This window comes from Tamandua tetradactyla, chromosome 11 (assembly GCF_023851605.1).
Source record: "Tamandua tetradactyla isolate mTamTet1 chromosome 11, mTamTet1.pri, whole genome shotgun sequence".
In the NCBI taxonomy this organism is placed as follows: domain Eukaryota; kingdom Metazoa; phylum Chordata; class Mammalia; order Pilosa; family Myrmecophagidae; genus Tamandua; species Tamandua tetradactyla.
Genome location: NC_135337.1, coordinates 1901255 through 1926493, shown reverse-complemented (window position 1 = coordinate 1926493; position 25239 = coordinate 1901255).

Sequence of the window (25239 nt, the reverse complement as noted above, 5' to 3'; positions counted from 1 at the left end):
ATACACATTCCTCCAAAGTGCACGTGGACTATTTTCCAGGATAGACTATATGTTAGTCCATACAACAAGTCTTAATAAATTGTGAAAGACTGAAAGAATATTAAGTGTCTTTACCAAGTACAATGGAATGGAAGTAGAAATCAACAACAGAAGAAAAGTTCACAAATATGTGAAAATTACACAAAACATTCTTAACAACTGATGGATCAAAGAAGAAATCATAAAGGAACGTGCCTTGAGATAAATGAACACAATATACTGAAACTTAAAGCAGTGCTCAGAGGAAGTTTATAGGTATAAACATCTACATTAAAAAAGAATGGTCTCAAATCACTCAGCTTATACCTTAAGAAACTAGTGGAAAAAAGGAGCAAATTAAGTCCAAATCTAGCAGAAGGAAGAATATCATAAGTATTAGTGTGGAGATTTTTTAAATAGAGAATAGGAAAACAGTAGAGAAAATCAACAAAACCAAAAGCTGGGACTTTGAAAAGAACAAATTGATTGGCAAACCTTTAGCTAAATTAATGGAGAAAAAGCGCAAATTACTAAAATCAGAAGGAAAAGTATGGAAATTACTACCAACTGTACAGAAATAAAAATGATTATAAGAGCATACTTTGAACACCAAACAAATTGTGTAACTTCGAAGAATGGACAAATTCCTAGAAACACACAAAATACAAAAGTGACTTAAGAAGCCATAGAAAATTTGAATAGACCTCTAACAAGTAAGGGGACAGTATGCAAGACCCACCCCCCTACCTGCCACCAACAGAATGGGCAAGGTGACATAATCAACGTGGCAAGCTAAGACATTACCTAAAAAAAAATTGAAAAATTAAAAAAAAACACCATCCCAGAGATTCAGCAGATAAAAGGACAAATCTCATGTGCTTAGAATTCTGGAGGATGGTAGAGACTGGAGAAGGACTCCACAAATGCTGAATCAAAGAAAGAGAAAAATAAGAGGTAGGAAACTTCCATCCCAGGCTCACAAGTCCTCTATCCACCCCCTCAGTGGGTCACACAGCTTGGAGTTTGCTTAGAGACATCGGCCCCGATCTCTCCCACCTCCCATCAAGAACACAGTCTATAAAGCTCCTCACCGTTGTGAGTTACAGCCCCCCCCCCACACATATCCAGGAACAAAGACCCAAATCCACAGACACCCCATGCACAAACAAGCTGCTAAGAAGTGCTGCGCACAAAAGGAGCCCCCAGGTGTGAGAGAGAGACAGAGACAGAGAGCTAGAGCAAGAGGGAAAGGGAGGGACTGGAGTAGAGCAGCAGCTGCCATGGGTGGGCTCACTCAATCCAGACACCATTGGCTGGACGCCTAAATGCAAATCAGACTCCTCAGGACTGGCCCACTTTCCTGAATTGGCCCCATCTGGCTCACTGAGTCAGAATACCCTAACTGGGAAGAAAATGGAGGCAGGAAAGCCTTGCGGAAGGAAAAAGGGAGGGGATGGGTTATAGCAGGGAACTGCTATAAAAGGAGGAGGTTCCTAGAACTGAAAAGTGTAAGGAAAATGGGCACTGAGTAGGGAATGAATTTTTAAAAATCTTAGGTACTGTGGAATAAATTCTGCACAAAAGCAAACAGAATCAATCAAGATTCTTGGAGAAGGAGGAAAAGAAAGGACGTGTCTTCCTGGAGGTGAAACGATTACATAAAAAGTGCAATTGTATGAATTGTACCACATACCCAGGGCAAGAATCAGATAAAGAAGCCTAAGAAAGTCTGAGCAGTTACACTCGGGCTATTCCAAAGGTCCAGAACAAATAAGAGCAAGTGTTAAAGAAGAACCTTAACACAAAGTCAATTGACAATGAAACTTCAGAATTTGGGTCAAAAGCTGCCATAGGAGATGAAGAAGGACACTACATATTAATAAAAGGAGTAATCTACCTAGAAGAAATGACAATCATAGACATTTATGTAAGTAACCATAGTGATCCAAAATACAGGAGGCAAACACTGGTGAATTTGAAGGGAGAAATAGACACCATTACAATATAGAGACTTTAGTACCCCAATGTCATCAATAGAACATGTAGACAAATATCAATAAGGAAATAGAATTTAATAATGTGATAAATGAACTAGACCTAACACACATATACAGAACATTTCATGCTAAAACAGCAGGAAATACATTCTTGTGCATTGCATGTGATCATTCTCCAAGAAAAACCACGTTGGGTCATAAAACAAGTCTCAGTAAGTTTTAAAAGACTCAGACATCCCAAATTCAAAGCTGACTATACAGTTACAATAGTCAAAACTGTGTGAGCAGTGCAACGGTGGCTCAGTGGCAGAATTCTTGCCTGCCATGCCACAGACTCAGGTTCAATTCCCAGTGCCTGCCCATGCAAACAAACAGACAAGCAAAAATATGTGGTACTGGCATAATGATAGACATGTAAACCAATTAAATAGAATTGAGAGTCCATAATTAAACCCTCATATTTATGGTCAGTTGCTTTTTCAACAATGGTGTCAAGATCATTAGGTGGAAAAAGAACAGCTGCTCCAATAAATGATGCTGGAAAACTGGATATCTACCTGAAAAGGATGGGAATTGCACCCTTACCTTACACCATGTACAAAAATTAAAAGGAATCAAATTCCTAAAATGAAGAGCCAAAACACTAAAACTCCTGGAAGAAAGTATAGGGACAAACTTTCATGATCTAGGTTTTGGCAATAGTTTCTCAAGCATGACGCCAAAAGAAATGGCAACAAAAGAAAAAAAGATGAATTGAACTTCACTAACATTATAAAACCCTGTGTATCAAAGGATGCTGGCAATGGATGAAAAGACAATCCACACAATGGGAGAAAACATTTGATATCTGATAATGGTTGAATACAGACTATAAAGAGCTCCTATAACTTCAACAACAAACTACAAATGACCAATTAAAATATGACCAAGGACTTGAATAGACATTTTTCCAAAGGAGAAATACAAACGGCCAATAAGCATATGAAAAGATGCTCTACATCATTAGTCTTTAAGGAAAGCAAATTAAAACCACAATAGAAATCAAAACTGAAAAACTTCACATTTATTAGGATGGCTGTAATAATTTCAAAAGTAGAAAATAACAAGTATTGGCAAATATGTGGAGAAATAAGGACCTTCTTACATGAACCATTGTGCATGGTGCAGCTTTTGTGGAAAACAGTTTGGCAGTTCCTCATAAAATCAAACATAAAATTATCAGACGACCTACCAATTCCACTCTAGACACCTACCCAAAGGAAATGAGAACAGGGATTCAAACGGATGATTGTACACCAATGGCCACAGCCGCATTATTCACAAAATGCAGTATATACATATAATGGAATGTCCTTCAGCCACAGAATGGATTAACCTTGAAAACAAATGATTGAAATAAGCAAGATATAAAAGAACAAATATTGTATGATTCCACATACATGAAATAGCTAGAAAAGGCAAGTTCATTGAGGTATCAAGTAGATTTCAGGTTACCAGGGCTGCACAGAGTGGGGAAATGAGGAATTATTGCTGAATGGGTGCAGAGTTTCCACTTGGAGTGATGAAAAATTTTGGAAATAGATAGTTAGGGATGGTTGCCTTAAAATGGCAAATTTTAAACCCACAAGTTCTCTAATAAAAAATGACAAATTTTATGTTTTCTTACCACAATAAAAATTAAATAAAATTTTAAAAATACGTTGCCATCCCCAATGATTGGTATGCATTGAGACCAATTAACTGGAGGTCATGCCTATGGCTATTTCATCTAAAGCGGTAAAAAGAGTGCTTTAACGTAGTAGGTGCTCAAAAAAACATTTGTTTAATGAATGAAGCCATCCTGGAGAAAGACACATAAGGAATACATTTAACTAAAAATTGCTAATAAAAAATAATTTATACTTGGCTTTGGCAAGCATACTTATGCACATAAGCCATGTTGGTGAGTAATCATTTTTTTCTCTGCAGAAACTTTTTAAATTGTCAGTCAAAGAAGTAATACAGGTCATCCATGCAGTCTTTCAATTTAGCAGTTATGATAGCCAAAAACATTAGATAAGTCATCTCGGATTCTTCCTACAAACATAGCATATGAATCACAAACAAAAAGCTCATATTCATACGGAGGCACCTTTCTCTGGGTACACCTTATTCCTACTGGCAGCTGCTTGGGACACAGGAAGGAGGTTTCTAATCACTAAAATAAATAGTGAAATAAACACTCAAAAAAAAGTATGGAATAATTGACAGTTGTGCATTTCAGCAACATGCTCATCCATTACATGGAGCCTCATATAAAATGTTAATAACCACTGGTTCCAGCTTCATTTCTCCCCTGCTCGTCCACCTTTTCCCTGCCCTGCCCTAACACCTTTTCCTGCCAAGGACGCTTGCAGAAGAATTTCCCTATTTTTATTGTATTTATTATTTTCCATCTTCTCATTTGGAACAAAGACTTAATATAGCCTTGTTTCAAATTTTGTTTTGGACCAACGTGGCCATTGGTTGAAGTGAAACAAAGGGCAGTCCAGTCTGGAAAATGATAATGCTGCTTTCTAATTTCTCATCACTGCATAGTCTGCCTGCCTTGGCTCCAGAAAATTCTCCAGTTATTCCCTTTTGGCAGCACAATATTAGGACACTTAATAAATCTGGACTTATGAGGGTGTAGAGTAGCCTTCTGAACATGTTTTTAAAGTTATGGGCATTGCTGCTTCTCCTAGAGGGAGCTCAGTGAGACACCTCCTGCTCTTTGTCATTCCTGGCTCTGCTGTCAGTTTCTGGTTTTGCTGCTTTGGTGCTGTCTCCAGACAGGAAGACTAAGGGTGCATTCGATATGATTCAAAAGAGCCCAATGGAGACCCGAGGACCAAAATTCTTTTCCCTCCTAGATGACAATCAGCTTCACTCCTTAGATGTATTGGATGCTTAGAATTACCCATTATTATACATCCCTAAAGAGTATTAACTCAAACATCACTTTCTCCATGAAGCCTCTCATGATTTCTTCCACTTCAGCCTTCCACTCCAAATGCGATGTGTCACCCCCATCTTGTTTCTATGATTATAACTGATCGTATTCTATTATAAAGTTAATTATTTATGTGGCTATATCACCTGCTGGACAGTGAACATCTTGAAGTATAGAGCCATATCTTATTAATTTTTATTTCTCTAGCATCTAACACAAAGCAGGAGATCAATTAATGTTCCATGAATGAATGTAGTGCCTAAAATTCCATATAAGTCATTCCTTTGGATTCCTTTACCCCAAAGCTCTTCTTAAATGCAAATACTCTTGGATAAAATATTATGGTGTAATACTTCTTTGGTAATTAGTAGTGGTAAACTGTTAATTCCTCTGAACAAGATAAACCCAGATAGGGAGCGTGCCAAAGGATGATTTAAGAGGGAGAGAAAGGCCCACAAAAGGAAACATCAAAGATTATATAATTGACGATTTTGGTTTTTAGGCCAAACCTATCTCCCAGGTCATGGTCAATCTGCTGCAGAGAATTTATGCTTTTAGAGAATTTATGCTTTTAGAAGTGTTGTCCACAGAGAATGGAGGAGTTGATTGTCACAGTTAATCTAGAGACACATTTGTATCTACAATATATAATAGGGCGCGTGAAACCTCGCCTAGAGCCAATACGCCTTTAGGCTGGAACTCATTAATGATGCTCCTATAAAAATGTTCCAGCTATTAGTGAAAACCCTGGCAAGACGAGGGACTATGTTCACAGCCAGTCCTCTGTCGTTCTCCAGTGACTCAGTGTGCCCTTGCTACACCCTAGCTCATGAAGCTTCTGGGTTATTCAGACAGACATTAATTGCCCAGAATTAAGTGCCTGCATGTAAATGCTTATTTTGGATAATTCAGAAGGTTATTCTAGAGAAGTACCATTAATTACCTGGTAATTTGGACTTCTATTCAAAAAAAAATTTATTCAGGAAGACCAGTCATTCCAGTTGAATGAAAATGTATTAAAACATGTCACACTTGACTGAATCGGTTTGCTGTCCAAACTTTTTCCCAGCTCCCCACTTCGCAGGATTCTTAGTGCCTATTAAGACTGTCTCCCCAAAGATTAATTCACTCACATATGAAAACATCCCTGAAAAAAAAAAAGTTTCAGTAAATGTCTGGATCAAACTTGGATTGACCATTTTATTCCTGAGGCAAATTTTCTGAACAACCATGTTATTGTTCTTACAGTATTGAACTTCATTTAAGAAGCAAGGAAAAAGGGAGAAGAGAGAAATGAGACAAAATGATGTTTCTGTGGTGGAGAGACTTCAGAGTCCAGAGGTTATCCTGGAGGTCATTCTAACGCGTAGACATCTCTTTTTAGTTTATGGTGTATTGGAGTGGCTGGAGGGAAGAACCTGAGACTGTTGAACTGTGTTCCAGTAGCCTTGATTCTTGAAGAAGACTTCTTTAACTCTATAGCTTTTATAGTGTAACTGTGTGATTGTGAAAATGTTGTGTCTGATGCTCCTTTTATCTATGGTATGTACAGATGAGTTTTTTAAAATAAAAAATAATAAAATAATAGAGGAAAATCAAGGGTAAAAAAATTGGGTGGATTGAAATACTGTGGGTCAATGAGAGGGAGGGGTAAAGGTATAGGACGTATGAGTTCTTTTTTTCCTTTTTATTTCTTTTTTTGAGTAATGCAAATGTTCTAAAAATGATCATGGTGAAGAATACACAACTATGTGATGATATTGTGAGCCATTAATTGTATAATATGGTTGGATTGTATGAGTGTGGATATTTCTCAAAAGGGTTTAAAAAATTACATATATATTTTAAAAAAGAGCATGTGGAACTTAACTTGCAATAAGAAAATAAACAAATCAAACCTACTTGTGATGTAGTCTTTTGGTAATTGTCCCACTTATGCATGCAGAGGGTCTTTTTAGGACAGAATCAGATCACCAGATTTGGAATTCTGGTAAAAGACAAATCTGCAAGGCACGAAATCTTTGATTATGGGAAGTAGTTACAATACACTTTTCCTTCAATGACCTATATAGTTTGCGCAATTGAGATCTGATTATTTAAAACTGTTTGGGGAAAAAAAACTGGAAAATTGCGAATGGAAACCTGTTCCAAGTTTCCAACTTCTTCCTTTGCTAAACCTGTATCTGTTCCTTAAACAAAGACTATGAATGTAATAACCTACACAATGTTGCACGTAACATTTCCACTTTGCAATAAAATTTTATTTAAAAAAAAATAGAAGCAAGACAAGGGTGAAACTCTGTCCTATTCCCCCATCACCACAGCTACTGACATTGGTCCCAGAGATGGCAATCCCCTTGGGACCAAGGAGATTTAAATTTTTGAGAATAATCTTTTTCAAACACCAAATTCATCATTTTGAGTTTATGCCCAAGAAGGTACAGTGACTCTTTGTTGATATTTGTATGCAATTTAAAACTTTCTGTTCAGTACTCCCTCCCACCTTCACCCCTTGCCAAGATCTTGGCATTGAGATTAATGTCATAAACTGTAATAAAGATTTGCAAAGTCACCTCGGTGGCTTCCAAGCTTGTGAGACACTTACTGTAATTTTTTTTTAATTTGTGCATTTAATCACCATCATTATACACTGTAGGCATTTCTAAATTATACCATATCAGGCTTTATCGTCTATCTTTCCTTCTGGTTTCATATGTGCCCCCAGACCTTCTCCCTCTATCATACTCACATTCAGCTTCATTCAGTGTACTTACATTGTGGTGCTACAATCAAGTAGTATTGTTCTATCCATTTCTGAATTTTTACAATCAGTCCTGTTGCACAATCTGTACTCCTTCAGCACTAATTACCCAATCTCTGATGACCTGTGAATTTTTACAATCAGTCCTGTTGCACAATCTGTATACTCCTTCAGCACTAATTACCCAATCTCTGATGACCTGTGTTCTTAATAAATTCTCCAAGTTCATTCATTAATGTAACTTCACATCAGTTCAACTATACATTATTTGTCGTTTTGTTTCTAACTCACTCAGCATAATGTCTTCAAGGTCTATCCACGTTGTTACATGCTTCATAACTTTATTCTGTCTTACAGCTGTGTAATATTCTATCGTATGTTTATACCATAGCTTATTTAGCCACTCATCCATTGATGGACATTTGGGCTGTTTCCATCTCTTGGCAACTGTAAACAATGCTGCTATAAATATTGGTGTGCAAATGTCCATTTGTGTCCTTGCCCTCATGTCCTCTGAGTAGATACCTAGCAATGGTATTGCCAGATCATATGGCAATTCTATACTTAGCTTCCTGAGGAACCACCAAACTGCCTTCCATAGCAGTTGTACCATTTGACATTCCCACCAACAGTGGGCAAGTGTGCCTTTTTCACCACATCCTCTCCAGCACTTGTCACTTTCTCTTTTATTGATAATGGCCATGCTGGTGAGTGTGAGATTTTATCTCATCGTGGTTTTGATTTACATTTCCCTAGAAGCCAGTGAACTTGAGCATCTTTTCATGTGCCTTTCAGCCATTTGTATTTCTTCTTCTGAGAAGCATCTGTTCATGTCTTTTGCCCATTTTTTAATTGGGTTGTTTCTCTTTTCATTGTTGAGTTAAAGAATCTCTTTATACATTCTGGATACTAAACCCTTATCTGATATGTGGTTTTCAAATATTGTCTCCCATTGTGTAGCCTGCCTTTTTACTTTCTTGACAAAGTTCTTTAATGCACAAAAATGTTTAATTTTAAGGAGTTCCCATTTATCTATTTCTTTCCTCAATACTCGTGCTTTGTGTGTAAGATCTAGGAAATCATCACCTATTACAAGTTTTATAAGATATTCTCCTACATTTTCTTCTAAAAGTTTTATGGTCTTAGCTTTAACGTTTAGATCTTTGATCCATTTTGAGTTAATTTTTGCATAAGGTATGAGATATGGGTCCTCTTTCATTCTTTTTCATATGGATAGCCAGTTTTCCAAACACCATTTATTGAAGAGACTGCTCTGTCCCAGGTGAATTGGTTTGACTGCTTTATCAAAGATCAATTGTTCATAGAAGAGAGGGTCTATGTCTGAACACTTTATTCAATTCCATTGGCTGGTATATCTATCTTTATGCCAGTACCATGCTGTTTTGACTACTGTAGCTTCATAATATGCTTTAAAGTCAGGCAGTGTGGGACCTCCCACTCCTTTTTCTTTCTCAAGATATTTTTAGCTATTTGGGGCACCCTGCTCTTCCTAATAAATGTGGCTATTGGTTTTTCTACTTCTGCAAAGTAAGTTTTTGGGATTTTAATTGGTATTGCTTTGAGTCTATAAATCAATTTAGGTAGAATTGACATCTTAACTATACTTAGTCTTCCAATCCATGAACACAGTATGCTCTTCCATTTATTTAGGTCTTCCATGATTTCTTTTAGCAATTTCTTGTAGTTTTCTGTGTATAGGTCCTTTGTATCCTTAGTTAAATTTATTCTTAAATATTTGATTCTTTTGGTTGCAATTGTAAATTGAATTTTTTTCTTGATTTCCTCCTCAGATCTCTCAATACTAGTGTACTACTGTTTTTGAGTGTTGATCTTGTACCCTGCTACTTTACTGTACTTATTTATCAGCTCTAGTAGCTTTGCTGTGGATTTTTCAGGATTTTCAACATAGAGTATCGTACCATCTGCAAACAGTGAGAGCTTTACTTCTTCCTTTCCAATTTGGATGCCTGGTATTTCTTTTTCTTGTCTAATTGCTCTGGCTAGAACTTCCAACACAATGTTGAAAAACAATGGTGACAGTGGACATCATTGTCTTGTTCCTGATCTTAGGGGGAAAGCTTTCAGTCTTTCTCCATTGAGAATGATGTTAGCTGTGGGTTTTTCATATTTTCCCTTTATCATGTTGAAGAAGTTCCCTACTATTCCTATTCATTGAAGTGTTTTCATCAAGAAAGGATATTGAATTTTGTCAAATGCCTCTTTTGCATCAATTGAGATGATCATGTGATTTTTCTGCTTTGATTTGTTGATATGGTGTATTACATTAATTGATTTTCTTATGTTGAACCATCCTTGTATACCTGTAATAAATTCCACTTCGTCATTGTGTATAATTCTTTTAATGTGTTGCTGGATTCAATTTGCAATAATCCTGTTGAGGACTTTTCATCTATAGTCATTAGAGAGATTGGTCTGTAGTTTTCTTTTCTTGTAGTATCTTTGCCTGGCTTTGGTATGAAAATAATGTTGTAATGAGTTAGGTTGCCTTCCCACCTCTTCAATTTTTTTGAAGAGATTGAGCAGGATTGGTACTAATACATTTTTGAATGCTTGGTAGAGTTCATATGTGAAGCCATCAGGTCCTGGAATTCTCTTATTTGGGAGCTTCTTGATGGCTAATTCAATCTCTTTACTTGTGATTGGATTGTTGAGATCATCTGTTTCTTCTCGAGTCAATGTTGATTGTTCATGCTTTTCTAGGAAGTTGTCCATTTCATCTACATTGTCTAGTTTATTAGCATAGAATTGCTCATAGTATCTTCTCATTATCTTCTTTATTTCCATGACATTAGTGGTTATGTCTCCTGTTCCATTTCTGATTTTATTTATTTGCATCCTCTCTCTTTTTCTTTTGTCAGCCTTGCTAAGGGTCCATCAATTTTGTTGATTTTCTCAAAGAACCAGCTTCTGGTTTTGTGGATTTTCTCGATCATTTTCATGTTCTCAATTTCATTTATTTCTGCTCTAATCTTATTTCTTTCCTTTTGCTTGCTTTGGGGTTAGTTTGTTTTTCTTTCACTAGTTCTTCCAAGTGAACAGTTAATTCCTCAATTTTTGCTCTTTCTTCTTTTTGATTTAGGCATTTAGGACAATAAATTTCCCCTGAAATTTAAATGTCATTGCCTTTGCTGCATCCCACAGATTTTGATATGCTGGGTTTTCATTTTCATTTGCCTTGAGATATTTATTGGTTTCTCTTGTAATTTCTTCCTTGATTCACTGATTGTTTAAGAGTGTGTGGTTTAGGCTCCATATATTTGTAAATTATCTGGCCTTCTGCCTGTTATTGATTTCCAACTTCATTCCTTTATGATTTGAGAAAGTGTTTTTGTGTGATTTCAATCATTTTAAATTTATTGAGACTTTCTTTGTGACCCAGCATATGGTTTACCCTTGAGAATGATCCATGAGCACTTGAGAAAAAGATGTATCCTGCTGTTGGGGCTGTAATGTTCTATATATGTCTGTTATGTCTAATTCACTTATTGTATTATTCAAAATCTATTTCTTTATTGATCTTCTGTCTAAATGTTCTGTCCATTGATGAGAGCAGGGAATTGAAGTCTTCAACTATTATGGTAGAGGTGTCTATTTCTCCTTTCAGTGTCTGCCTCGTGTATTTTGGAGCACCCTTGCTCAGTACATAAATATTTATGATTTGTATGTCTTCCTGTTGAATTCTTCCTTTTATAAATACATAGTGTCTTTCTTTGTGTCTTATTGTTTTATGTTTGAATTCTGATTTGTTGGATATTAGCATGGATACTCCTGCTCTTTTCTGATTGTTGTTGCATGAAATATCTTTTCCTAACATTTCACTTTCAACTTCTTTTTGTCCTTGGGCCTAAAATGAGTCTCTTGTAGACAGCGTATAGATGGGCCCTGTTTTTTAATCCATTCTGCCAGTCTATGTCTTTTGATTGTGGACTTTAATCCATTAACATTTAATGTTATTACTGTAAAGGCAGCACTTTCTTCTACCATTTTGCCTATTGAATTTTATATTTCATATCTAATTTTTTTCTCTTTTTACCTTTGCTGATAGTTTTCACTTCTACACTCTTCTCTACACCTCTCTCTCCTGCCTTTTCCTACCTGCCTGTAGTATACCCTTTAGTATTGTTTGCAGAGCTGGTCGCTTGATCATAAATTCTTTCAGTGATTGTTTCTCTGAAAATGTTTTAATTTCCCCCTGTATGTGATGGATTGCTTTTCTCTTGCTGCTTTCAAAATTCTCTTTCTCTTTGACATCTGACAGTCTTATTAGTAAGTGTCTTGAAGTATGTCTTTTTGGATCTATTCTGTTTGGGATAAGCTGCACTTTTTGGATTTGTAATTTTATGTCTTTCATAAGAGATGGAAAATTTCCCATGATAACTTCCTCCGTTAGTCTTTATCTTCCTTTTCCCTTCTCTTTTCCTCCCGGGACACCCACAACGTGTATATTTGTGTGCTTCATGTTGTCATTCAATTCCCTGCTCATATTTTTCCATTCTTTTTCCTATATGTTCTTTGTGTATTGGATTGCAGATTTCCGGTTCTCCAGTTCACTAATCCTTTCTTCTGCTTCTTCAAATCTATCACCATAGGTTTCTATTGTTGCTGTTGTGTTTTTTCATTTCTTCTACTGTGCCTTCTTTCATTCCCATAAGTTCTGTGATTTGTTTTTTTCAAACTTTTGATCTCTTTTTTTTTTTGTTCACGGAATACTCTCTTTATATCTTCCCTCAACTCATTGATTTGATTTTTGATGAGACTTTTCATGTCTGTTTGAACATCCTGAATTAGTTATTTTGACTCCTGTATCTCATTTTAATTGTTGCTTTGTTCATTTGACTAGCCCATATCTTCTCTAGACTGTGTTTTTCCTATCCTGCCCAGAATGTGGTGCTTGTCTGCCTGTGGCTTCCCACCAGTGTAAAGTGGTATGGTGCCTTTAACTTCAGCAGACTTTCCCTGCTGGGGACATGGTTGAGACAGAGGTGAGGTTGTAGGTTGACATTAATTGCTTCAGTTTTCTAGTCCCTGTCCTGAATTATTTGAGGGATGGATTCCACCTGAGCTCAGCACCACCCCTCTCCTGGGGAAGGCAAAGCCTCCAGAGACGTAACTTCTTTCACCTGACCAGCAACTTTGTCTCTTAGACAAGCTTATTTCAGCCCTTGCCTGGGGCAGTTGGAGCCAGAGAAGCCTTGCAGTTCTATCTAATGAGCTGTTAAGTAGCAGAGACAAAGCAAAATAAAAATCCTTTTCAGAACAGGAACCCCATTCGCGGGCTAGTTAATCAAGAGCTTAAGTTGGTATGTTGTTTTATGTATCTCCAGTCTCTATGTGCCCCCCCCCCACTTTTTTTTTTACACTCCAGCCCTTTCAAGTATTTTGTGCTGTCCAACTCAAAAACTCTCTTATTTTACCCCTGTCAGCCCTGCCCCCTCTCTGCTGGGGCAAAACTCCTACTACTTTTACTTATTATTCCAGATTTATCAGGGTTGAGGGCTTATTTTCAGTAGTCAGATTTTGCTCTTTAATTTTGCAATTGGAGCTTGGTTGAGGTAAGCCCTTGCTGCTAGTAAAATCTGTTTCCTTTCCCCTCTGGGAACCAGGCTACCATGTCTATGGGGGAGGTTGTGCTGGCCTCTGCAGCTTGGGGGACTTATAGCTCTGTGTGGGATCTCAGCCAGTCCAGCTTGTTCAGACCAGTGTACACTGTGTGTCCAGTCACTGATGTGGCCCCAGCAATTGTTCTGTACTGTTTCTGGCTATTTACTAGCTGCTCTGGAAGACAAACTAGATTCCACATCTCACTAAACCACCATCTTGCCAGTACCCATCATTGACATCTACTGTGGACTTGATAGCAAGTATAAGCATGCAATCTGCAGTGGGAAAGCTCTCGTCTTCCTTCTTTATCTTAAGTAGGCTTTGGCATATTAAAAAAACTTTATTTTTTACACCTAAGCATCCTCCTCTTTGAAACAGTGATAATCAGAGTATCTGTATCTTAGGGCTGTTTGGGGTGTATATCAGCAAAAAGTAAGCTTAACACGGTATCCAGCTCATAATAGGTGTCATGGTTAGGTTCACGCTTCAACTTGGCCAGGTGGTGGTGCCTGCTTGTCTGGTTGGGCAAGTGCTGGCCTGTCTGTTGCTATGAGACATTTCATGGACTTAAATCATGATCACGTGGACTGCATTCACTGATGATTGGATTTGTAATCAGCTAAGGGGAGTGTCTTCTGCAATGGGTGATGCTTAATCTAATCCCTGGATGGCTTTTAAGGAGGATTCAGAAGAGATAGTCACTTCCTGTTTCAGCCAGCCAGCCTCTTCTGTGGAGTTCATCCAGACTATTCATGGGAGCTGCCAGCTTCAGCCTGCTGTACAGATTTTGGGCTCTTCCATTCCCATGGCTGTCCAGCCATCCTCTCCTGAGTTTGTTGAGGTCCTTATCAGAGCTGCCAGCTTGTGGCCTGCCCTACAGACCTTGGACTCTACATCCCATGATTATTATAAATTTTACATCCATGAATAGCTCCTGCTGGTTCTGTTTCTCTAGAGAACTGTACCTAATACAATAGATATTCAATAAATGTTAGGAATTGTTATTACTAATTTCATAGATACAGTATATACCCAGATTAATGATCAACATGTGTCGTGCATTATGAATGCAAAAAAGCAAATGATTATAAGACATAAGAATGCCAGACATAAGGGAATTCTAATAGGAAAAATACAGACTGTGAACAAATAATTTGAAATAAGAATGACATCAGATTTCTTAACAATAACCATCAAAGATAGAAAATGATGAGATGATATCTAAACAATTCTGAAAGAAAATTGTTTTCAACTTGGTTCTGTAAAGAAACAATCTAACAATGTAGTGCAAAGGAAGAATAACACATTACCATCAGTATCCTCGAGAGAAAAGATAATTCACCTATAACACAAAAACAGGATACCATGAAAAGGAAAACTCAGAATAAAAGAGAGAGAAAGACTGGGAGTGAATTATTGAAAATAACTTTAAAAGAAAGCAAATGTAACAATTCAATTAGAACTACTGGAAGATAAAATAAAGAAAATATCTAAGAAAACAAAGGAAATTATGTCAAAATAAAAGTAGAAGATAAAAGAAAATTCATTCAGGGAAAACATTCATCTAATAGTAGCTCTAAAGAAAGAGGAGGAAGAAAAAGAGAGGAATAAAGTTATCAAACAACATGTAAAATTCCCCAGAACTGAAAGATAAAATAATCTCTAGATTAGAACACTGTATCCTGTAACTTATTAAGGTGAATAATAACAATACTATGAATGAAAGGGGTATATAGTTAGCAAAATTCAGAAGCATTCCAAGAGAAAAAATACAGATGACTTATAATTGGAAATCAGAATGAATTCAGGCTTTTCAAAAGCAGCTACTGGTGATAGAGAAAATGTTACAATGCCTTAAACATTGAGAAGAAATGTGATTGCAATCTGGGGTTCAATACACAACCTATCTAATCTATCTAGTGGGAAGATAGAATAAATACATTTTCTCCTTTGCAGGTCAAAAAATTTATCTTTACCTAGCAAATGAATACTTTTTCCAGTAAAACCAAAGAGGGATGAGAAGAGGGATTCTAGAGATATGGGTTCAAATTTAATTTAGAATCCAAGAGAATTCCTCTTATGACAGGAGAGGAGAGCTCAGGAAGACAGCTGTGAGACAGGCCTGGAATACAGGGCAAGTGGAATAAAGGAGACAGATGACTCAGACACACAGGTATCTAGAGGGAAATGGAACTAACAGCTTATCTGTTTGAGCTTTTGGAAAATAAAATTAAATGGCAGATGGCAGGTCCATTGTAGCATTTCGTAAAAATGAGTGATAAACACATAGAAAACAAGCAAATGAAAAATAAATCAATCCACACCCACATCCTGATTTCTAGAGATGATTCTTCAATAAAAGCAGCCAAGATCCTTAGAGAAATGGTTGATTCTATGACTGAGCAGGAAAATTACAAACTAAGGACAAAGAATTGCCACAGCCAGGCCCAGAATTCCAGTCTTTGGGGAGAACACATCGCCTTATTGATGTTTTGATTTGGATGTTCTCTTAGCCTCAAAACCATGAGCTAATAAACTCCCACTGTTTAAGCCAACCCATTGTATGGTATTTGCTTGAGCAACCTGGGAAAGTAAACCAACTGGTAAGCATTATTTTTGGCCAGGCAATCAATAACTCATGTTGATAGCATGTACCCACTGATACAAAGTGATAAGAAGGGCCCTTCACCGCTGTAGTGTCCCTCCCGAAAAGCCTATAACCCCAATATAAACATATCAAAAATATCAAACAAGCCAAAACTGAAGGATATTTTACAAAATATCTGACTGGAACTCATCAAAACTGTCAAGGTCATGAAAATCAAGAATAGACTATGTCACAGATTAAACTAAAGCAATATGATAACTAAATGCAATGTGGCATTCTGGACAGGATTCTGGAGCAGAAAAAAAGACATCAGTGGAAAAATAGTGAAATCCTAACAAATTCTACAGTTCAGTTAATGGTAACTCACCAATGATGATTTCTTCATTTTTACAATGTTCCATGATAATGTAAGATGTTAATATTAGAGGAAACTGGGTAAAGGGCATACAGGAACTCTCTTCACTATTTGTCCAGCTTTTCTGTAAATCTAAAATTATTCCAAAATTGAAATTTAAAAGAATGCAACCATAACTCTGTGAAATCAAGCTCTGTATAAAAAGAAAATACAATGCAGTACACTGCCTGGCTCTGTAGTAAAAACAGTACTGATAGCTCAGATTTTTTTTAACAGGCTCTGTGGTTGTTTGAAGCTGTAAGTACCTCAGAAAAGCACAGTCTTAAATTTAATCCATGTGGATTAAATGTGGGTGTGGACCTATTGTGAGTAGAAACTCTTGATGAGGCCACCTCAGTGAAGCTGTGCTACATCTCATTCAGGATGGATATTAGTTCCCTTACTAGTGGCCTTTATCAATCGGATGAATGCAGAGAGAGAGAGGGAAAGCCTTAGAAGCCAGAAGCTGAAAGCAATGAAACCAGGAAAAGAAGGCAGACACCAGCAGACACCAGCATGTGTTTTGCTAGGTAGAAGAGGAGTCAAGTATCCTTGCAGCCAGTCTTTGGGAAGAAAACCTCTCCTTGATGACTTAATTAGAACATTTTTTCTTCTACTCAAACCTGTAAGCTCGTGAATTCCCATTGTTAAGCCAACCCATTTCATGGTATCTGCTTTCAGCAGCCTAGTAAATAAAATATTTATACTTCCAAACTTATCATTTCAGGTCCTCCAGTGCTGAACTTGAATCCTTCATTCGTATCTCTTTTTACCTTTATTACATAACATAACAACCTTGAATTCAACAGCCTCCAGGGATTTTCATACCCAAGTCACTCCACTTGAAATCCCTTCCACCCCTCCTCACCTAATGAACTAATATGCTTCCTTAAGGGCCAGCTCAAACACAACTTTCCCTTTGAAACACTTATTCATTGCATCTATCTATTCTATCAAAAAATATTTGTTGAGCACTTCTCATGTACCAGGTACCAAACTAAGTGCAAGAGATATGCAAATGAATGAGGGAACTCCCCTACTCTTAAAAGTTCACAGTCTAGTAAGGAAAGACAAAAAATAAAGAAGTAATAATAATTAAAACATAATAAGAGCCATAATAGAAATATTTATGTAGTAAGGCATAGAGAAATGGTCAATGCAACCTGGAGAGTTCAGGAGGAATGGTTTCAAAGAGGAGCTGGCATTTGAGCTAAGTATTGAGTAATTAGGCACCTATCAGGCAAACAAGGTGATAAATGGTATTCAATATTTGTGGATAGCATGAGTCAAAGAACCAGGGCATGTAAAAGTGTGACTGCCTCAGAGACTATCAGTGGTTTAGGTCTAGATACAGGAAAGGACATTAAGAGTGAGAAATGAGCAGGAGAGAAAAGGCAGGGTTGGTTTTCAGGTAATATTCTGAAGATTCAGGACCTTATTCTGTGGTCATGGAAGCCATTAAAAGCTTTAAAAACAGGGACATGATATAACAACATTCAGATTTTCAAATGTTTGCCATTCTCTGGCAGCAGGATAAGAGATGACTGGGGTGGTGTGCATGATGGAAAGAAGGGGACTGGTTAGCATTCTATTCCAATTTTTCAGTGAGAGATGAGAAAGGCCCAGACTAAAGCAGGAGATAAGGCATAAAGGAGTGAATAGACCAAGAAATAAGTGAAGGAGGAAGAATTGAGAGGACTTGGTCAGAGTTTGCATATAAAAGGATAATAAAAGGGAGAAGTGGAGGATGACTCTCAAAGACACCTTTTCCTCAGAGCTTTGCCTTCTAAGTGGAGAGGGCAACATTTTCTAAAGCACAAGAAACAAAATAGAAACAAAGTTCCATAGGTGCATATTTGCGATAAATTTTCATGATAAAGAGGAGCAATTTCAGTGACTTAACCCAGAGCACCTGCTTCAAGGTGATTTTCTGCATCCAATTGCACAGAAAAGATCACGAAGCTTAAATCTCCAACAAGATGAAGATCTACCTCTCCACATATCCTGTTAAAAATACATCTGCCTATAGTCAACTGATCTTCGACAAGGCCCCCAAATCTACTGAACTACACAAAACAGTCTTTCCAATAAATGGGCATGGGAGAACTGGACATCAATAGCCAAAAGAAATAACGAGGACCCCTACCTTATACTATGTACAAAAATTAACACAAAGTGGATCAAACACTTAAATATAAGAACCAGTACTATAAAACTCCTAGAAGAAAACGTAAGGAAACACATTTAAGACCTATTAATAGGAGTTAGCTTCCTAAACTTTACACCCAAAGCACAAGCCATGAAAGAAAAAATAGATATATGAGAATACCTTAAAATCAAATGCTTCTGCACCTCAAAAGACTTTGTCAAAAAAGGTAAAGAGGCAGCCAACTCAATGGCAGAAAATATTTAGAAATTACACGTCAGTAAACGTTTGATATCCTGTATACATAAAGAAATCCTAGAACTCAGCAACAAAAGAACAAACTGCCCAATTTTAAAGTGGGCTAAAGATATGAATAGACATTTTACTGAAGAGCAAATACAAATGGCTAAAAATCACATGAAGAGAGGCTCATTCTCATTAGCTATAAAGGAAAAGCAGATCAAGACTACAATGAGATACCACCTCACTACTATATGAATGGCTGCTATTACACAAATAGGAAACTACACATGTTGCAGAGGATGTGGAGAAATTGGGACACTTATGCACTGCTGTGGGAATGCATAATGGTACAGTCACTATGGAAGACAGTTTGGCAGTTCCTTAGGAAACTAAATATCAAATTGTCCTATGACCTGGCCATAACACTACTCAGTAAGTACCCAGAAGTGCTGAAAGCAGTGACACAAACAAACATTTGCACACTGATTTTCATAGCAGCATTATTCACAATCACCAAAAGATGAAAACAATCCAAGTGCCCATCAACAGACAAGTGGATCAACAAAATGTGGCATGTACATATGATGGAATATTATGCAGCAGTAAGACAAAATGATGTCCTGAAGCACGATCAAGATGGATGAACCTTGAAAACATAATGCTGAGTGAAATAAGCCAGACACAAAAGGACAGATACTGTATAATTCCACTTTTATGACCATGGTAAATCTTCATGGTCAAATCAGAGGCTTATAATTCAGAATACAGAAGACTTAGAGATACACAGAAGCTTGAGATGGGTGATAAGTTAAGATGAGGTTGAAATTAATTGTAAGTGCATAAATAGAAGTGAAGGCAGTTCACTAGAGGGTCTATAAGTAATATTACCATACTAAAGGTGAACATGATTGAAGGGGGTTGTATAGATTTTTGTGTCTCTCTGACTAACACTACAAATATAAATAAGTTCTTGCATGACTACTGCAAAGGAATGAATCTTGTACAGAGAGTGTATAACCTCAGGGTATGGGGGAAAATGCTATTGCATGCTCTGGGCTATGTTTAACAGGAAAACATCAACAGTACCATGGCAATACCAGGGGTACATAAACAAGAGTTAGGGGGAGGTTTGGATTTTCTATTTGGCGAAGGTGTTTTATTGGTTATCTTTCTCTTGGGAATAATGAAATTATCTAAAATTAATGGACTGTTCACTTTGAACATTCTACATGAGGCCCAGTAGATGGAGGTGGCTGAAACATGCACTGACTGAGATGTGGATTGGCAGATGATGTTGTATACATATGACATTGTGCTGCTACAAAAAGGAATGAAGTTGTGAGGCATGCAACCATGTGAATGAACATGTGGGACATTTGGCAAGGCAAAATAAGCCAGAAACAAAAGAGCAAATATTGTATGATCTCACTTAGAAAATACTTATAAGAAAACTGGGGTCTAGACTGTAAGCTCTTAGTAGTCACATTTAGTGTAGAGTGGTAATTGTTATTTCTGGATTTTAAGGGGCTGTTTGATACATGTATAGCCTGTTATTTAGAAAAAAAAGAACAAAACCAATCAGGTCAGGATTAAGGTAATTCAGAATACAGGGGTAAGGAAGACATTGCCTATATTTTAGAACTTCACCTACTCTTTGAGGCCAATGGAAGAAAGGTTTATTTTGTCTAGAAGCTAAATTTTCAGTAGCACATAATCTGACTCAACTTGTCTGGATATATCATTTAAACAATCCAAACACAGGGAGCCCAGAATAAGAATAAAAGTCTTTAATCCTTATAGCTTCATGTAATACCTGGATACATCACAGAGCATATTAAGTAAGCAAATATTTAAAAAGTATTGGCAAAGTGCCTTGAGGGATAGGAGAAACAAAATGGAACTATTCAACTTTACCACCAGGGAAACCTCAGATACTGTGTCAAACATTAGGGACACCCAAATCAATAGGCCCTTGATCTTGAGGCTTGCTCTTGTGAAGCTTATGTATGTAGCAGAGAAGCTTAGCCTAACTATAGGTATGCCTAAGACTCACCTCCAGAGGACCTCTTTTGTTGCTCAGATGTGGCTTCATTCTCCCTCAGCCCAACTCTGTAAGTGAAACCATTGCCCTCCCCCCTACATGGGACATGACATTTCCAGGGATGAAAGTCTCCCTGGCAGCGTGGGATCAATAATGCCATCCTGACTAAAATGGGGAAAAGAAGTGTAACAAACAAGGTTTCAGTGACTGAGAGAGTTAAATAGAGTCAAAAGGCTACTCTGGAGGTCACTCTTACACAAGCTTCAGTTAGATGTTGCTACCTATCATAACTTGCCAAACCCCAACCAAAACCGTTCCTGCCAATCCTAAAGAATACCTACTTCATTATTTAATATTCTACAAAGGTTCCATGCACTAAGGTAACTTTCCAGAAACATACAACCTCATGGGCCCCTGGACTAGGTAAGTCCTGAAATGCAGAGAGGCCAGCCTCTCCAGAGCATCAACTAGTTCCATCTCCCTACCCCATATTATCAACACTCCCTTCCAACATGAAAATGATAGAATGGCCATAGCCCAAATACACCTGAAGAGTGAGAGAAAGATCAAAGGTGATGGTGGAGCTATACAGAGAAGGTAGGGTTTAACAAAGGAGCATGAGTGCTGAATCAGTATATTGGTATTTCTTTTAGTTTCCAATACCTTAGAGCAGCTAGAAATAAAAACCTAAAATTGTGAAATTGTAACCCATACCAAACTCTGAAATCTGTTCTACAACTGATTGCTGCAATGTACTTTGAATTTATTGCTTTTTTTGTATAAATGTTATTTTTCACAAAAAAGAGAAGGAGGAGTACAATAGAGAAGATAGGACTTAACAAATGAATATGGCTAGTGAATCAATATATTGATAATATAGTGTCCTGGAGCAGCTAGAAGAAAAAGTGAAAATCATGGAACTGTAACCCATACCAAACTTTAAATTCTGTTGTATAACTACTTGTTAAAATGCATTTGGAAATGTATTGCTGTTCTGTATATATGTTATTTTTCACAATAAATAAATATATATATATATACTACCTAATGGAGGGGACTTGCCCTAATCATCTTTTGATCCTTCATGACACTGCATTCATTAATTTCATTAACTCTAAACCAAATACGCCTAAAAATGATTAATTACACACATGTCATGGTTTCTACCATCATCATTGGTCAAATGCACCAAGTGGTTACGGGCTCTACTTCCACTTAGTCGTGGGGGTCACAGTGCTTATGTCAGTGAATGAGGCAAATCTAAACACCAAATGTTGTTTGAGCGCCAATTATTTGTCAGACAGTTTCACCAACTACAAAATATAACATCAGGCCACACATCCCTCAAAGGAAGACTAGCATATTTTTCTCAGATGAGCAAACTGAGGTTCAAATTAAGGAATTTGCCCAAGATCAATAGTAATTAATAGCAGACTCTGAGTTCAAACTCATCCAAACCCAACTCCAAATTTATGCTGTATCGGTGACCCACACTTCTGAAGCATCAGAACCAGTCAACAAAAAAGGGAATAATCTGATGGTCCTAACTGCACAGCACAATCCTGTAATCGAGGTAGAAGACCAGAAAGAGCAAGTTTTTCAGTCACAGGCTGAGCGAGATAATCATTGGCTTACATAATAATAGATATATTAATAGATACAGCTGAAACTAGTATGTTTATTAGTTGCTGGAAAACAATATTTTCAGCATATGAAACTAATGAGTATTAGTATGCAGAATATTTGAGGAGCTTAAAGCAGAATCAAAATGAAAAAGATGACCAAACTCATTTTTAAAAGAAGAAAAAACACATGAATGAAAATTTCACAAACAGAAAGTACAAATGATCCCTAAGTATAGGAAAAGATTCTCAACCTCATTAATCATCAGGAAAAAATGCAAATTATAACTCTAGAGTCATATGTAATTTTATACTGACGGGATTGGCAAAAGCCTGAAAAGCTGGAAATATCAAGCAGTGGGACAGATGTAAAGCAAGAGGAATTCCATTCATGAGTAGTGGGAGTATAAATTGGTGGAACAACTTTGAAAAACAGTTCAAATTACCTAGTAAATCTAAACTGGCTTATAAGTTGTGACTCAGAAATTCCACTCCTGGTGTACATACCCTGGAGAGAAATTCTTGCACTTGTGTGTACCATGATGCCTGTGCAAATGTCCAAAGCCATATCGTTCATAACAGTAAAAAGGAATACACCAAATATCCATCAACAATAGAATGATGAGTAAATTACGGCACATCCATAAAATGAAGCACTGCACAGTCGTGAAAATAAAGTATCTACTACATTAACATGAATGAATCTCAAAAGCAAAAGTCTTAAAAAGAGAGAAGCAAGTCCCGGAAGAATGCATGCATATGAAACAATCCATAGAAAATCTGAAAACAGGCAAAACGAAAGATAGTGTCTTAGAGATCCACATGTAAGGGATAGAACTATTAAAAAAGCCAGAAAATATTAACACAAAATTCAGGATCATCACTATTTCTAGTGATTAGGTATGTGTCTAGAGAGGGCCTTTAAGGTATTGATAATACTCTAGTTTTTAAATTGAATGGTGAATTAAAATGCTTGTTTGATTGTTTAGATGGTACATATATGTTTTGTAGACTTTTATATTACAATGTATTCACATTGAGACCTTTTAAGAAATGTCAACAACTGCACAGAAAGAATTCCTGTGGGCTCTTTGCTAGCATGCCATCCAGCATGAGTGAGCTTCAGAAAGGAGACCCTCCCGCAGCACCCAGCAGGAACGGGAGAGAGCACTGATGGCAGTTGTCCACCCTGATTAGGATGCCAGTGCACAGGGCTGAACATCTCTCCACACCTGTCTACTCTAATCCCAAACCTGGGCCAGCAAGCAACAAACCAACGTTTAATATTTCAGCAACCAACAGTTGGAACCCATGATGAGATTATAGGAGAAAATGAGCAAAAGAAGGACATCCTAGAAAACCCAAGCAGAATGGTCAAAATCTACCCTGGCCTTTTCCAACTCTTCTCTTCCCTCCTATCTTTTAAACCACTTAAGGGCCAATTCTGTCCTCTACTTTCTAACTTCTTTTTCCCATTCATGTGGCTTTTGAGTGAAGGTACACTTTGTCCAGCAATGGAATGAATTCCTTGATAAATACTTGAGGTCACTCCTGAAGAGTATGGCCCACTTCAAATAACTCCCTTGGCAAGAATTCATCCTCAGTCAACATCAGCCTGATCAACCCACAAATGTGCTGCTGTTTAAGGAATTTTGTAAACATATTTTACAAGTCACCATACACAAAAAATGTACAAGACCAACCTCTTGACTTTGGAGTCGCACCTCCAGTTTTACTAAAACAGGATTGGTCATTTTAATCAGCACTGCACCACTGTAACTATCATGCCCAGAGAAAAATACTTTCTTTCACTAAAGATATTTGAAGACTGTGCAGCAAGCTTCAAGGCAATTCCATGCTGTATAAAGAACCCCAGACTTGGAGTCAGAAGTCTAACTTTCCAGCTCTGCTACTTTGAACAGGTCTTGGTTTTTCTAGGTCCTACTTTCCTTAATGATAGATCTCTAAGAGTTGGCTAATTCTAAAATGGTTGCTGGAAGAACCAAATAAGAATAAAATAAAGTTAATATGTAAACCATTAAGCACCATATAAATGTAAGAACTCTTCAATTTAAGCCTAGAAGGCTTCAGTTGAGTTTCTTATTTAAGAAATCACGCCATGGTAATTGGAGTTTTGTGTCCTTTTTCCACTATTGGTTGGACCTACTGACAAGTAACATGGCGTGTCTACACTGCAGTCTCTTTATCTGTAAGATCAGGTGCCAAGTGCTGTGTGCTAGGCAGCCTCACAAGCCTACTAAGAAGTTATCATCAATTTTTAGATAAAGAAACCAAGGCTCAGGGAGGTTAAGGAATTTGCCATGGTCACACAGCAAGACAGAGAGATAGAGCCAAAATTTCTTCTTAAACATTCTGACTACTAGTCCTTAAAAAGGCAGTAAATTTGGACACAATCAAGAGAAGCCAGAAGCCAAAAGTAGAAGGCAGCAAGTATCAGCAGAAATCAGAAAAGCAGCCACAAGGAGATAAATCACCACATGACCAGAGGCAAAGCTGAAAGCCAAGGAAGCCCAAAGATGGAGGCCAGCCGGTGTCAGAGTGTGACAGACGTCAGGAGAAACGCGGCCTTGCTGACGCCTTGATGTTGGACCTCTAGCCTCCCAAACTGTGAGTCAGTAAATTTCTGTGGTTAAGCCGACCAGTTTATGGTGGTGTCGCAGCTACCCTGGCAAGCTAGGATGTGGTATGGGACTACAGAGTTGCTTTTCCTGTCATTGCAACCTCTTTTTTAAATTTGGGTCGAGCTAGCCTTAAGTCACTACTGACTCCGTATT